Source organism: Emydura macquarii, unplaced genomic scaffold (genome assembly GCF_026122565.2).
Source record: "Emydura macquarii macquarii isolate MOO-44397 ecotype Brisbane River unplaced genomic scaffold, CSIRO-AGI_Emac_v2 contig_2473, whole genome shotgun sequence".
Lineage (NCBI taxonomy): Eukaryota > Metazoa > Chordata > Testudines > Chelidae > Emydura > Emydura macquarii.
The window spans coordinates 15,380,807-15,396,412 of NW_027132610.1; the positions used below are offsets into that span (position 1 = coordinate 15,380,807).

At 39.9% G+C, this 15,606-nt stretch overlaps 1 protein-coding gene across 1 annotated transcript in view; it reads right to left on the reverse strand.

Annotated features, from left to right (window-relative positions):
• TRPC4 (transient receptor potential cation channel subfamily C member 4) overlaps positions 1-4,639 on the reverse strand; it is a 191,618-nt gene extending 186,979 nt beyond the window's left edge. Inside the window, exon 1 of the mRNA XM_067563036.1 lies at positions 4,385-4,639. The gene's annotated coding sequence lies outside the window, so the exon portion shown is untranslated. The remainder of the gene's footprint in view (positions 1-4,384) is intronic.
• Positions 4,640-15,606: the final 10,967 nt, after the last annotated feature.

A 15,606-nucleotide genomic window follows, 5' to 3' on the forward strand; every position in this document is an offset into this window, starting at 1 on the left:
TTCTCTGTGTGACTCAGGTTGCTCTTTCTTCATGGATTGGACTCCCAGTCAGGTCACTGTGTGTTATCCCCTTCCGGGGGTTATCAAGGTTTCTCCATCCAAAAATGGTGGTCTTCTCTCTCACTGCCCAGATTGTGGCACTTCCCCAGTGGCTGATAATGGAATCCAGGCCTGCCCTCTACTCTGGGTTCCATCTCTGGGACCCTCTAATCAGCAGCCAAGGTCTGCACCATCTTAAACCTTGCTGCCATTTCATAAATGCTTTTTCATAAATGCGCTCCTCCTTCCTTTCCTCTCAAATGTCCAGAGTACTTGCTGTGGCCCCCTTCTGCTGCCAGCTTCTAGGCTTTACCCTAGTCCCCACTGTTCCTTCTCAGCTGGGCTCCATCATCATGCAGGAGTTACTTAGCCCACCTAATTCCCCTCAGCTGTGGCCGATCCAGTTAATTGGCCCCTTCTCAGCCTCATCACCCTCTTGTAGGCTAGTGTGGGGTGAACACCACATCACAGGCACATTTTCAGGAATGGAAAACCAACAAAAGCTATGCCCTCTTTTTGTTCTATATGGCCTGCAGCAGGTTTGAGAGAACACGGAGAGTGCATAACCATAAGTGTTGGCCAGTCCTGGGCTATTTAAACACAGAATATGCTTGTGCTTTTGCTCCATGGGGCACAGCTACCTATTCATTTGATGTGGTGAGCCAATGGCCTGCTTCATGAGATGTATGTAGGGTGTCCCTAAATAACTGTGTGAGATCTGGACCTTAGAGAATGTGGAGAGGAAAGTGAGAATTGAATTTTAAGTGTAACCCCACAGTTACAAACAATGGGTGAAATTTCCTCATGCTGGAACTGCAGATCTCAAGGGTTGCAGAAGGGAAGGGATGAACTGCAGGTTTGAACACTGGCCCTAGGCTGCAGTAGTGATAGAATCTATCTCCTCAGCAGCTCTACAGCCATGCACATGCAGCCTGGATACTCTGGTGTTATGCAGATGGAATCAGTTTCAATTAGTGGATGAAAACAGGAGATCTGGAGATAGGGTTGTTTTTGGCAGTGCTTCTCCTGTTCACTCAGCAGATCCACTTTTGCATTTGAGATATTTGGCTGACTGTTGAAATAAAAGCCACAAGCTTACTTTATCAAAGTTAGGGTGGAGAAGGAGGAATCACTGAAGTATCCAGGGATACCTCCAGTTATTAGTCATGTAAAAAATGAGAGTAAAGAATAAAGGCAAATAGAGAGAAAATGACAGAGAAGAGGGAAGAGCAGAGGCCAAAGAAATTGAACCTTCCGGGAAACCACAGAGGTGATATCTTAGGATAGAGGAGGAGCCACCACTAGACACAAAAACAACAGTTAGATCATTAAGTGCTGAACCGTACCAGGGGACACCATCACAAGGATGGACCCAGTCCAGGAGAATGGAGTGCTGAGGCCTCTACCCCAGAGAAACCTAATAAAAATACTTATAACATTTACAAATTTCCCTTTCATTACCATAGTATTTGAGCACTTAATCTGGTATTCCACTGATGCAGGGAGATATTTTCAGACAAGTGTAGCCTGCCTGTCTCTAGGAATTATTTTGGAGAAGTTCTCTGGCCTGTGTTATACAAGAGGTCAGTTTAGGATGATCACAATGGTCCTTTCTGGCCTTGGAATCTCTGAACCCAGGAAGCTTCAAAAGCTTCAGGGCTCCCACAGATGTAAGAGTTAGCATTGGATGGACCAGGCTCTTGAACATTTGAAAATTTGATATAAGAAAAATTAAACCCAGTAAATTTTAGGAAGCGTTTTTTCTAGAGTCTACCTTCAAAATAGCCTAATTTTGAAACAAAGACAAATCTAATTTTATACACAATTATTCTCTAACATTTTTAGCACACCTCTTGCACTACCTAAATAAAAATACATTTTTAAAAAGTAGAAGCAGCACTTTGGGAATTTTAAGCTGTGAAATAGCCCAGATCTGCAGGGATGAAAATGAGCTACAGAAGGTATATAGTTACTTTTTTCTATGCAGCATACTGAAAATCTTTCATTACCTTGTAAACTTTGCTGTGCAAAGCATTTACCTCCTATTTTCAGAATTATCCTGAATAATACATTGTTTGATGATGAAACCTAGGGTCTTACTCTGCCTTTTGCTTGAATAAGATCTATAGGATCAGATTCCAGGAGTTATCCATCTTATCTTGGGTATTTCTAAGGCACCTACCACTTTGATGTCCAGCTTCTCTTTCTTCACAGAAAACCAGTTGCTGTAGTAGATAGTGTTATATTATATGAAATCTGGACATATTGTGTAGGTAAACTTGTTTAAACTACTCAAGTCCATTATTTCCATTAAGGAATCTATCTAGGTAGTGAAACGTCCTCATCACAAGAGTATTTAAGTTCCTGATGAAGCCTGCTCTAATGTTGGAAGCTTTTTTGTATTGGGATGTAGGACCTACAGTAAATAATTTCCCATTGTGTACATGCTGTATTATATATAGTATATCTGAATGCATTTATCATAATGAAACCAAATGTTAATATAGTTCATCCTCCTCTGAAAACATTGTCTGATCTCTGTTTTATGGTCTCTTTTCCCTTAATTTTTTAAAGTGCCTACGAACCAGAAAGGAGGTGCATTTTGGAGTAGTGTTTCTATTTACTTCTAACTAGAAGGTATTCTAGTTCGGGAAGAACTGGCACTACTTCTTTTATGAGGCACCTTTGGATAAATATAAATTTCTGTTGCCATGCTAACAGGGACTCACTCAATTGATTTCAGTAAAACAAAAGAATGTTAGTGACACTGCCTTATAAAAATATAATAATAATACAGCAACAAAGCTGCAGGTCTTGCCAATTGCCGTGGATTTTACAATTCAACCCCTACCTAGTGTATATTTTCTGTCAGTGTTTGTTTAAGGTTCCAGAACACCAACTGCTTCTTTTCAACAGGATTATGACTACTGTAAAATAGCCAAAATATTCAGGAGCTTGAAAATGTAAATTCAATGCACGGGTGAATTCCTTCAGTCAGTTTGTTTACCATATAAGTCATTCTCGGGCTCATTTTCATCATGTTCATTTGCCACCAACTTCAGACTTTCGCCTTATACCAGGTTCTCTTAGCATTTTGCAGGATTCTGCAGCAGCAGGGTTTAGCAGGAAGACTTTAATTTTAAAAAAAGTACTTTAGGACTGAAAAATACAAGATGCTACATGAAATTTACTGCACTTGGTATGTAGCTGTTCCCCATCAACTTTGATTTTCAGAGCTGAAACAAAGTTTAATGTCACAATGACAGGGCACAAAGGAAAGCTGATGTTATCCTAAATTGATAGCAAGATAAAGAAATAGCCTGCAAAGTTGCTACTGTCTGGTAAATTTAATCCTAATAAAACTCCATTGTGATATCCCCATGCTTTTAGCTGATAAATGTCTATTAGAACACTAATCACTCATCCTTTCTTCCAGGAAAATATAGTTACTCAAATGCTGCAGTTTTATTACATCATAGTTTCACAAAAGTTCAGCATTCCTAAAAAAGGAACTGTCATATCAATGCAGCTCGCTTCAAAAGGGTTGATTGTTAGCAATTACAAGGTTGATAACTTTAACACAATTTTTTTTTTTTTGCTGTAACGTTATAGTTGTCATAGTCAAACACTATACCTGGGGTGGGAGGGTACCAATTGTTTTTTCCTGAAAGTGTTGCGAAGCACTGTCTTATGCACCTCTGTAGCCAATAATAATACATTCGTGTGAAATTCAAGATCTAAAACGACAAAAGGTGATTCCGGATACAGATGATCCTCACCTGAACAGTTGTCAGTCACTGTCACTTAGCTGCTTACTATACTTTAAAGGCATATGTAGGCTAACCCTTATAATAGAACCAGCCTTTTGTCCAGCTAAATAGCTTCACTCGTCTTCCTGAAAGCCCTGTCTCAAAGAATTAGCCTGTTGCATAATCAATTGGTTTACATTCTGACCATCTCACTCACCAAAATCTGTCTATTAGCTACTTCTGAGCCTTGTAGTCATCGTTACAAAACTATTTTGCTTCAGTTTTTTCATAGTTGTCCTGCAGGTGTCAGACTTCACCTGCAAGAACCCAAATGATGAGACTTGCTACAACGTCAACAATTAAACTGATTGCGATAAAAACAAAATCCACGTTTATTATGTAAAGAAAGAAGGGGGAGAGAAAACCTAAATGTTGCTTAATGCTGGGTCCAAGAGGGTACAAAATCCGGTAGTCACGGTATGCTTTTAGATGGGCAAAAGTTAGCTAATTCCAATCTCTGGTGGCGTCTGTTAAGAGGAACAACAATGAAATCAAACATTCAAAATGAAAATATTCCAAAATGGGTGAGAACTTACTTGGTTTGTATGCTTTCGTTGCTATCCAGCGTTTTACTTCAATTGTTATCGGGGCACATTTCAATTCCACTTGTAAATTAAATCCATTGAAGGATTTTAAAATATATATATCTTTTTGCAATCGCCCACCTCATCCACTTTTCCCCATTTCTACTTTATTCTCTCCCCCAAGTCAGGTGGTCTTCGTCACTTCCACCCAGGGAGACAGCTCTCGTAGCTTTGCTTTAGTGCAACAAATGAGTGGCAAATTCTTCCCTCGCTGTTCAGTATGGCATCTCATTACTCTTTGGGGGAATCCCATGCCGACTGCAAAAAGTAACAATCCCTTCCCAGGAAATGTTTCCTGCTGGAACACACACTGCGAGGCATGAACAGCGGAGGGAAAGGAACACAAATAAGCTTAAATTGATGCTTTCCTCTCCTGGCGATCCTCTCTCCAGGAGGAGGTATCTCTACACCGGCGAGAAAGTGGCTGCTTGCCACAGAAGAGAGACCTCTCGCCTGGGATTTTCGTGCGCGCTGGTTTGTTCTGTCAGCTTTTTCCGCGCGATCGTTTCTTTCTGTCTTTCAGTCGCGGGTGTGTGGCTGAGCTGCTTCTCCTAGGGACTCTTTTATTTTATATTTTTTTCTGGTGGGAAGGCACGGTAAATACCTAAAAGCGCCGCCTTCAGGGTAATCTGGGGATAATACTGACATCCCCTCCCAGAAGTAAAGCCAGCCTTCTGCAGACTCCTTTCCAATGAAACAGGGTGGCCTCGGCCATCCTCCTCTACCAAACTCCCTTATCAGTTTGGCGTCACCTTTTCCTTTCGTTTTAAAACACTTGAGGCTGGTTTTTGATTCACTGGAAAGCGTCTAGGAGCATGTATGTCCCTCGGGTAAAGTCATGCATGAGCCGCCAGCAATCAGTCTACTTCTCTACCTCTCAGCTGTGCCAACAACAGCGAAAGGGACTGGTTAAATAATCAAGGCCAGAACAGCGATCGACTCAAAAGAATTTACCGCGATGCCCCGTCGGTAATTGACAAGGCTGTAGCATGCACGGTGCAAATGCAGCACGCAGTCATTTGATTCTCCACGCCCGAAAAACAACGTCTGAGCCAGTGGTTTCAAACCCGGCATGTTTGCACTCCCTCACTTTATGTATTCGTTCCTGCTGAACAATAAAAAGGTGAGCAAATCATCCCAGCAGCCATCACATCTGCCCTGGTAAAAGTGTAACGTTGTTTCAGTTTGTTCCTTCTTTTGACCAGGAATAAACCTCTGCACTTATCTTGGGACAGTCTCTCTCTTAGAGGTAGCCAGTCTAGCTAGCTGCCTTCCTTCTGTGTAGCTCCAGCCTGCTGGGGACCTGCTTGACCCGTTACCATTTTAATGGAAGTGCCTGTGAGCAGCTTCAGCCGAAATCGGGGCTGTTTTCTTTCAACGCAAGAACTGCCACTTGCCCCGCGAAATTCTGGTTCATACCAAAGAAAATCAGAGCTGGTGATATCAATAGACGAGGCAAAAGTCACGGTTCCACTACATATTTAATCCAAATGAGGACAATACCCATAACACAAGGTTAAACCCGTTAGGAAAGAGAGGGAATGAGCAGAAGAAAGAAGTCGACGTTACTAAGGTTTTTAACTCATCAGTTTGGGCTGGGCATTAGAGAGATCCTGACGGAACAGTGTAGGGTGATGTATACTGTGCACGCTGATCGGAACACAGGCAAACGAGTGTCAGATACATAGTAACTCGGGATGTCCTTGCTTGATTTAGACTTGTGTCTTCAGACTCAACCATCAGCCTAGCTTTGGTGCTTAAAATCAAATCACAGCCGATTCTCGACTCCTGCTCAACGCAGAAAGAATTTCTACTGTAGCCATTCCAGAGATTAAGAGATTAAGATTACTGCCACAGTAAACAAATAAAAACAAAAGCCTGCCTTTACATGAAATATATACCATAGTTCCTTTGGTTTTTAAGCAGACCTAGAATTAGCACCACAGACTCTCCGTGTTTCATGCTGCCTGAGCTCATCCGTTTAGAAACACAAACAGGAAAATTTCACAACCAAATGTGTTCTAACATTGCTGATGTTCACTTAAAGGGAAAGACCAAGTAGGCAGCCAGCACTTCTTGGAAGTATTTAAACAGCATAATGACATAAAGCAGTGCCATTCTGCGGAACAATTCACCAGGAGCATCATGTCAAAGACTGGAGTTAACTTGTATTTATTTATTTTAAATCACTTTTGTTTAGCTTCCCCAATAACTTTATTTAAAGACACTTAAGCCCACTTCGACCCATTCTTCTTGCAGGCTAAGACTGCTGCTCACTGAAGATATAACTTTCTGAAAGTCCCTTCTAGTACTAATGCTGGAGTTGCACACAGGCAACTTTATAGATGGTGCAAAGCATTTCCTATCATCAACTAAAACCTAGTGTCATGGCAATAGGGGCATAGCTCAGCACTGAGCTGGAACTCTTCCCAGTCTTCTCAGATGCATCAGGCACTTGGTCTCCAATAACTGATGGAGTTACACTTGTAAATGTAGGTGGAGCCTTTTGCCCCCCTCAACTTCTGTTTCCCCCCTCCTTCCTGCCCAGAAAGCTCTCTGTACTGACCAAGCAAAGGGAGGAGCAGATGTGGAGGAATTAGGACACGTCCTGTTTCTCTCCATTCAGAACCACGCCTTAGAAGTTCATCCGGCTGACTCCAATCTAACTCAATGGTGCAGGCACAGCTCCTGAGCGCCACCACAGTCACAGTCAGTCCCGGGCGCACTCTCCAGTCCAGGGGTGTGCACAGGCTGGTATTAGCGAATGGGCTAGGCCAACAAGTCTAGGGATGCATGCCCACTGGCAGACACTGTGACAGAGAAACAGAGGGCTGGCTGCCTGGTTGTGCGAGGGCCTCCCTTCCCACAGTGCATTCCTGCACAGAGTTCAGTATGGTGCTGGCTGAGATGGTGCCGTGACAGCCACTCAGCCTGCTTGCATCTCAGGGCTCTCGAATCATATGGGGACTCTGATTGCATTAAGCCCACCTCTGACAATGACCTACACATCTCGAGGTTGTCACACTGAAAATGGAGGGAAGAGGGGATTGCAGTACGGTTTAAAAAAAAAGTGTGTGTGTGTGGATTTTGTTGACAATATATGTCAAAAAAGAGTTGTTAATGGCTGCAGTTTGCACACACACCAGTGCATACAAGAGAAATGGTGATGGTTTCATGCTGCATCACATGTTGACCAAACCTAGATTTTGATAAAAATCCCTGTTTAGCTCTACTCTGCCATGTCCACCATGGCAGTATGCAGTATGGTGCTGGATTACCGATGAGAGAATTGCTAAAATTCTCAGTGGAGAGGTGGCCAGTGGGAGTTTTAACATGCAAAGATTAGGGCCCCTCTTCAATTGTATGAAGTAGCTGGCAATACAGAAACACCATTGTGGACCTCTGCCTAGCCCGTCCCTGAATATGTTAATTGGTCAAAGGGTTTTGGTCCAAATTCAGACATGCCATAAGCAGGTCTAATTCCACTGAAGCTAATCAAGTGGTGCCTGCTTACCTCCAAGAGAGAATTTGACTCAATACTTCCTGTCTATATACATTCCATTCAGTAGAGGTATACTGGTGCAAAGATGGTCTGGGATGAAGCGTGGAGGGAAATCATACCATTGGATTGAGTAGAAGTGCTAGCATAGAATGGACATCAGGGCATCAACATGTCAGAGCATGTCCAGGTGATACAGTGGTAAAAATGTCTGCACACATTGTAGGTTTGTGCTTCAGCCTTTCCTAGCATTGAGGGTGCTGCACTGGTACTAGACCAAAGATGGGGGTATTTCCTTCAGAGGTAGTTACTCTTTACTTACAGGAAGGGAATAGGGCCTGGTTTGCATATGTTCCCATGTTTTATCTTAAAAGAGGCAGAATTCTCTTTTGCACATATAAACGGTCTTTAGTTTATCACTTTCAAAGAGATTTTTAATTATTGGTATTCCCTTGTTTTTCCATGTGCATCAAACAAAGTGAGATTTCCTATGAACTGAACCATGTGGGGAGTTTTCTAAGCCAGTAGAGATGTGCTTTTACACTTTTTGGCATTTTCCATATCATAACCCCATAGCAATCTCCTGTGCATCTTGCCAGTGATTACCATTTATAATGAAGTTAACTTTCAGAATAAAATCCTCCTGGTCTTACTCCTATGGGAATTTCCACTGAAGGTAATGGAAGTACTCCTGTGATTAAAGCCAGCAGGATTTGGCCCTTTCTGTATTTACACATCTAAATGAAACTGTGATGTTTGTAGCGTACATCTAAGTGCCAACTTTATCATTAGCAGTAATCAATGTGGCACACAAGTAGAGTTATAGGGAAGAGACTCAGGCCAGTGTTATATGTTGACTGCTAAGTTGACACAGTTCCTGAGGTAGCAGCCTGGCTGGCCTTGCATTCCTAAGCCCTTGATGTTACACGAAATCAGGACCCCCTTGAAACCTGACCCTCTTTCTCATGTTCCACTCATATTACAATCACCTCAAAACACATTAATATGTTAGCTGCTGATCCCTTCTGATACTCCTGGTCTAGTTTGATTTTGTGTATCTGAAATACCATCCAAGCTGTGTATTTTTTCCAGTCTCTGCAGTATGTGTAACTAATACAGAATGTATCACTGGTTTTATTTTATGGACTCATAAACCGGCAGACTCATAAACAGGCAAAAAACAATTTAATGAAAGTTTGCATTTGTGTAGAATCTGAGAATACCAAAGCACTTGATATTAATTAATTCAACCTCCCAAGAGGACTGGAAGGCAGGTAAGAATTGATGGAGCATATCTTCAGCAGATGTAAATCACCAGAGCTCGACCAATGGAATCAATGCAGCTGCATCAGTTTACACTCACTGAGGAGATGGCCCATTATCTTCATCTGACAGATTAGGAAAACTGAGGGGTAGAAAAGTTAACCCATGACTTGCCTAATTTCAGGTAAGAAGTCCATCACATAGCCCATAATAGAACTCAGGTCCAATTCCCATTCCTGTGCTTTACTGTCAGGATCATCCTTGACCTTTGTATTAATAAAGACATTTCTTATAGGAGGGATGAAATTTAAAAGGGATATAATGTGAAATTCTTCTAACATGGAGATTTACTACATAATAAAATGATTACAAAGGAATTTGGAAAACTTATTTAAAATAATCTCTTTAACCAATTCAGTATGAATGTATTTTATCTTTTCATTGGTAAGGCATAAAGGAGGATGATTTCCTCAGTTGTTTGTTGTTTTCATACAATTTAAAATATGCAGATAGATCTATTGCTATTATGCAAAATAATACAAAATGCAAAATAATATGAAACACAATACATATCTCTAATCGCAGTGCAGAGCTTTTCTACATTTATTTTGGAAGCTAAATTATTACAGAATAGAGATTAGCATTTCTTCTCCTTATTAGTCTAATTTATGAAATTCAGAGCAGGTTAATTCCATTAGTTCTATTGTTACATGCCAGGCATTTCCGCCAGCCAAAGCTCTTTTCCTCAGTGTAAATTGCTCTAGGCAACCCATTATAGTATAAAGTGAGAGCATGAGGCCTGAAACCTAGAATAACAGGCCAAGGCATAAGACTAAAAGAATGGTCAAGTCTGTTATAAAGCCTAGTTAGCAGGAGTCAGGCTGTGAATTTATGATCTCACAGAAAGAAGAAAGCTGACACATATATTTCCAAAATGTTACTAAAGTCTAAAAATATGTATCAGAGACAGAAGGTACCAGGACATCTTAACACCAAAGAGATAACAAGGGCCACCTGACCCCTTGAAATGACACTTTGATGGATGGAAATATCTTTTAATATGACAAATAGAGATGTTTTGCCCAAACCATCCAATGCAAGGTAAGGGGTGGTATCAGACTACATCAAGAGGGTGGCAACTACCTGAGTCAAAGGGGCAGAACTAAATTTGTCTGTAAGAGTGTATAAAAGAGGGTGTCAGAGGGAATGATGTTGTCCGACCTAACGGATAACAGAAAGTCCCGCCGTTAAATTGTGCCAATCCATTGTAACAGAGCACTCATATTTGAAGCGTACATGTAAGTTATAGGTCACTTCTCATTGTGCTTCAACTGCAATAAACCTGGCTGGGTGCCTTCATTGCTCAGCAGATCTGTGGTCGTGTGGATTCATTTGATCATGAGTGCCGTCTTGTCTGTGTAGAGCTGGGACAGCACCTACATGGGGAGCACACGCATGCAGCCAACTCTGACAAACACTGACAAACACTGACAACACTGGTGACCCCGACCACTGATCTAATAAGTAAACGAGCAGTCCTCTGTAGGAATCGTGATCTAACATGACAGAAAACCACGAGCTAGGTAATCCCCTTTTACCCTCCCTTCAAATACCCATGGGATTTTATGAATTTTGGATGCACTGGGTAGCAAGTAAAGGTGGTCCATATGAGTTTAAAAAACAGAGTGGGGGAACATGGATAGGAATATGTGGAGCGATGGCAGGGAGCGTTGCTCTGAAAGATAATAATAAGAGTAAAAAGTGTAGAGTACTCCAAATTATGGCCATGGCGACTAGATGGTTAAGGCAGCATACGATGAAGGTGTTGGAGCTAGCAACAAACAAAATGAAAGAGTTAGAAGAGGTATTGTAGGCAGCTGAACAATTGAAAAATCAGGCTCTGCTGGCAGGGCAACAAGCAGTTCAAATACATGATCTGCTCGAGCAAATGAAACAGGAAAACAAAAATCTAGAAACAGCTGTTGAAAATTTACAAAAAAGAGAAGCACCATCCCCCATAATAAATCTTGGAGGGCAACAGCAGAATCTGGGTACTTTTATAGCACTTGGTATGTGGGGACAGAAATGGAAAAAGGTGGCCCTAGCAAAACTAAAAAATGAACCAGGGGCCCCCACACTGCAACCATCACCATACGATAAAAGCCAGGTTCCAGTAAAACTTAAATCGAGACCTAGACTGGTGCCAGTCAGAATGGGAGAAGTGAGTGCACAGGAGGGAGAAGTAGCAAACAATACTTCCACTGGATTGGTAAATCAGATAAAGGAGAAAATGGAACAGTTCACAGAGCACATTAGAGGACAGGAGCTGCGACTTGTTCTCAGGGGAATAGATAGAAAAGAATTTCAAAGTGAAAAACTAAGAGTAGGGAATTTAACATCTAAAATTAATGCATTACCACATGGAATTGCCCAGAAACAGTTAACCACTGCAGGCAATGCACTGCAATCCATTTGGCATGCACACAAAAGCAACAGACACAGGAGGGGGGGAAACAAATTCAAGTTTTACAAAAGCAGGTAACAACCCCCACTCTCCCCTCAGAGCCAGGATAAAAACCAGGGGTGCAGGTTTCTGACTGCTTTAACCCACCCTCACTCCTCGTTCAGAGCTAAAACCTTCTTTCTTAAATATTTGGACGTACCAGTTAAGTTTTCCTTTATATCGTCTCTGTTTGCTAAAATCTCTGTTGCTGCCTGTACTTTTAGATACCTTAATAGAGTTAATCTGTCTCTTGGCTCAAGTCTTCCTCCCTTCTGAGATTGCTCTTCCCCCATTCTCCCACCTCTCCTCATTTGGGCTCGCTCTTTGGTTTGTTAAAGAAAAAAAAAAGTTAAAAGATATAATTATTACTGAAACCACCATTCCTAAAAAGATGAAGCAGCTGAAAACCGAAAAAAACCAAAAACAAACAAAGAAGAAGAAAAAAAAAACAGGTAAAAAACTTTACTTCCAGAGAGTTAGGAATGCTCCCAGGGAAGGCCAGGGAACTCTCTTCAAGGTATGGTTGCTAAGCAACAGAAATTCAGACTACTTGTAATCCCAACCACTCACTAATATATAAAACATGGGCATTCCTTATTCCATATAAAAATTTTAAAATAAAGTAAATGCCTTAAATTACTAAATTAATACAACAGATTTGTCAAATAACTCGATATGAATTTTTTAAATCAATTCTTATTCATTTTTTTAAATAAAGAGGTAATAATGTGCTTATTTAAATGTTTAACTCTTTGGTTTACCTGTCTATTTTCTAAAATGCATTGCCCTAATAATTCTAGCTCTTAATATCTTATCTTGTATAGGTATAAATATAACTGGCACCATTTGTTTTTAATTGTAAATTTGTCCTGTATGTCATGTATGTTGTCCTGTGTTCTATGTTGTGTGTCACGTAACTTTTTTTTTTGTTGCAACAAAAATCAATTTTATACTTTTTTTAATATAAGTGGTACCAAACTATTTTAATATTAGGATTGGGGTATAACCATCATAATATCAATTTTTCTGCAAACTTCAAAAAGGCTTTATTTATAAATATTTGTACATATATATTTTTGCCTCAACAAATAATGCAATTGCAAACAAACTTTTTTTAAATTATTAATCACAATTTTTTTTATTCAAAAGAAAATATGTAAGGGGAAATCTCAACAGTAATGTAAAGGTAATATTAGCAAATATCAGTTTCTTGTTTGGGTGTTTATAAACTTGTTTACACCTTTATTAAATATTGAAATATATTTATAAGAATGTTATAGCAGAAATGATTAAATGTTTAACAATATATACTATGTCTAGTTATGCTGCAAAAATGTAAGCTAACCAAACAAATTCAATAGGTTTCCACTTTTGTTTCCCCAAATACAACTAAGCATTATAAAAGTTTAATACCCTCAAAGTATTTGCATAGACCTGACTTAAAATTAATTTTCATTGAATTTATCTAATTTTGATTTGAATTTGATTTAATTTCAATTTAACTTTTCTTTTATACCAGCACATTAACTCTAAAAAGCTTAGGTAAAAATTCTGTTACTAACTCTTTTGCTCAAACAGAGTACAGGAAAAAGCAGTACACCTTCTCATGTAAGATTGTGAGCATCTATTTTAGCTATTAAGTATATTTAGTATAATATATTAGTAATGCACCTCAAGTAAAAATGACTGTTTATACAACAATTAAATTATAAAAGTATAGCTTGTGTTATAAAAGACTTGGTCCCTATTGCATTGTAAACAAACTAACTTAATCTGTGTTTTAAATTTTGGTTATTGAAAACAAAAGAAATGTAAAACAAACATGCAAAAATTGTATTATGTTAACTAACTTAAGTTGTTTAAGGTTGCATCCCACAGACCAAAGACACCAAAAGACATAAGTACACAGTGAAGAAACCCCAGGAATCAAGAAAAGAAAAATTAAATACTTTATAAATAACAGACTGGTCTGGTATACATCTCAGTAGTCCACATATGGACAATTAAGTTGGCAAACAGCTAGAGAACCGCTAGCTGGACCAGGTTAATCGGTCATTTAATTTGAATTTGACTACTGTGTAAAAGTAATTGTATTAGTCCTGTATTATTTTGCTGCATTGATGTATTATTCCTGTGTTGCTGTATATCTTTTACAATGTGCATAGCATTTCTAAACTGTTTCACCAACACACTGGTAAAATTTAACAAACCAATGGCAGCAAACAACATAAAGGCAAGGAAAACACAAACTGGTTTAAAAAAACAAACAAACAAACAAAAAAACTAATTGTGTAAAGAAACCTTCTGTAGATACTAGTCACAGTTTGGGGTTGGTGACTCTGCACCCTAACTGAGGCACATGTAACTCAAAGCAATCTTGTTCTGTGTCTGGGTACCAATACTCAATCCTGACACAGCAATTTAATAAATGGGTTACTGTCCATTCAGTAGGCTATCTGGAAGACAGCATCTATAAGAAACAGTTGGATCTGCATAGACTATTGGTATCTCACAAAGCAATACAACCACTGGAAAAGAGAAGCTAGCCATTCCTGTTTCCTGCCCAGGACAGCTTACCAGGAGGTGACAGCCAACAGTAAGGGAAACCTATAACTGGATGGACAGTACTGTGTAGTAACTAATCACAAGAAATTCATATACAGAGGCCTCATTTGCAATGTCACTACTCCAAATTTCTGTTTTACTTCTTATATACATAGCACTGAAAGACACACTGTAATAATGCCTATCCCAGTATTTCAAAAACTCTCAAGCCTACTACGAATGATAATCCAGGTGGCAACTGTAATTGCCCTAATAGAAGTATGTTGCTATCTCTGGTACCAGCAGGAAAGGGCCAAATTATAACACCAGATTGAAAAAGGAAATATAAGGTGGTGTTCTATGTATGCATACATATTATACATATATATCCATATATACTACACAGCACAGTGTCCTATTCATATCCCAGCTTACCTCTTAATGACAATAAGGGTGAGATCCAAGGAAAGATGTCTTCCAAGGAATAATGTGGATATGGTTTGAAGATATGTATGTCACTGTGCTGGGAGTTGGTTCCTATGCGGCTCAACCACTGACCTGTTGTGTGATTTTGGGCAAGTCTCTGTACTTTATTCCCTTCCCATCATTTGTCTGTCTTGTCTATTTAAACTGTAAATTGTTTAGTGCATTCCTCAGTCAAAGTCCTGGACCTAACATTCCCAGGCCCAACATAAGAGACTAAAAATAATTGGGAAATAAAATCTGTCCATCAGTCGTACGAGGGAATGTGCAGACTAAGGGACAGATGTGCCATGAGTGTATGGATGGCAACAAAAGGGTGACCACATAACAGTGTTTAGCCCACTGGGTCACCTTTAGTCCATGCATTATGCTTTTCTGGGACGATGGGTAAACATCCTCCCCATAAAAGACAAAAAGTGGCGGAATGTAGTAGAAAGTGAGAGCACAAAGCCTGAAGCCTAGCACAACTGGTCAAGGCATAAGGCTTAAGCTAAAAGAATGGTCAAGGTTGTTATAAAGCCAAGTTAGCAGGAGTCGGGCTGTGCACTTATGATCTCACAGAAACTGGCAAGAAGAAAGCTGATACTGCAAACACATGTATTTCCAAAACATTACTAAAGTCTAAAAATATATAGCAAAGACAGAAGGTACCAGGACATCCTAACATCAAAGAGATAACAAGGGCCACCTGACCCCTTGAAATGACACTTTGATGGATGGAAATGTCTTTTAATATGACAAATAGAGATGTTTTGCCTGAACCATCCAGTGCAAGGTAAGGGGTGGTATCAGACTACATCAAGAGGGTGGCAACTACCTGCATCAAAGGGGCAGAACTAAACTTGTCTGTAACAGTGTATAAAAGAGGGTGTAAGAGGGAAC